The 496-nt window shown below is 20.8% G+C and overlaps 1 protein-coding gene across 1 annotated transcript in view; it reads right to left on the reverse strand.

Moving 5' to 3' along the window:
- Nucleotides 1–496, reverse strand: part of LOC107615970 (probable glutathione S-transferase parA) — a 1,664-nt gene that overhangs the window by 483 nt on the left and 685 nt on the right. The window lies entirely within an intron of this gene.

The following is a 496-nucleotide window of genomic DNA, read 5'->3' on the forward strand; positions in this document are numbered from 1 at the left end:
CAATATTGTTTATTGAATAAATATGCACTTATTGTCGTTATATATTTAGAAATTTAGAGACTAAGCTGATGATACACCAAGATAAATTTGGTGTATTGTATTTGTACATTAAGATAATGCTATAAATTTTATATAATCTTACACTAATATTTTGTATTAAATTTATGGACTATGATATTTGTATATTAAAATTAGCCACCAAAGTCAGCTATTAGTATAAAATATATGTTAAAAATATAAATATACATTAAAAATAAATTAAATCACACATGTATTTATACACAAATATATTAGTGACTAATTTTAATGACTAATTTTAGTGGATGAATAATATTTTTGTAAATTTATACTATTAGATTATCTATGTACATTAAACACCAACTTTAATCTATAGGATTTAAGTTAAGTTACAATGCATATTTAGTCTGTAAATACGAAACTATTCTAAAATAAATCACATGACTACAAGAGGGAATAAAACTATTTACATTGTTTT

This window comes from Arachis ipaensis, chromosome B01, assembly GCF_000816755.2.
Source record: "Arachis ipaensis cultivar K30076 chromosome B01, Araip1.1, whole genome shotgun sequence".
NCBI classification, from domain to species: domain Eukaryota; kingdom Viridiplantae; phylum Streptophyta; class Magnoliopsida; order Fabales; family Fabaceae; genus Arachis; species Arachis ipaensis.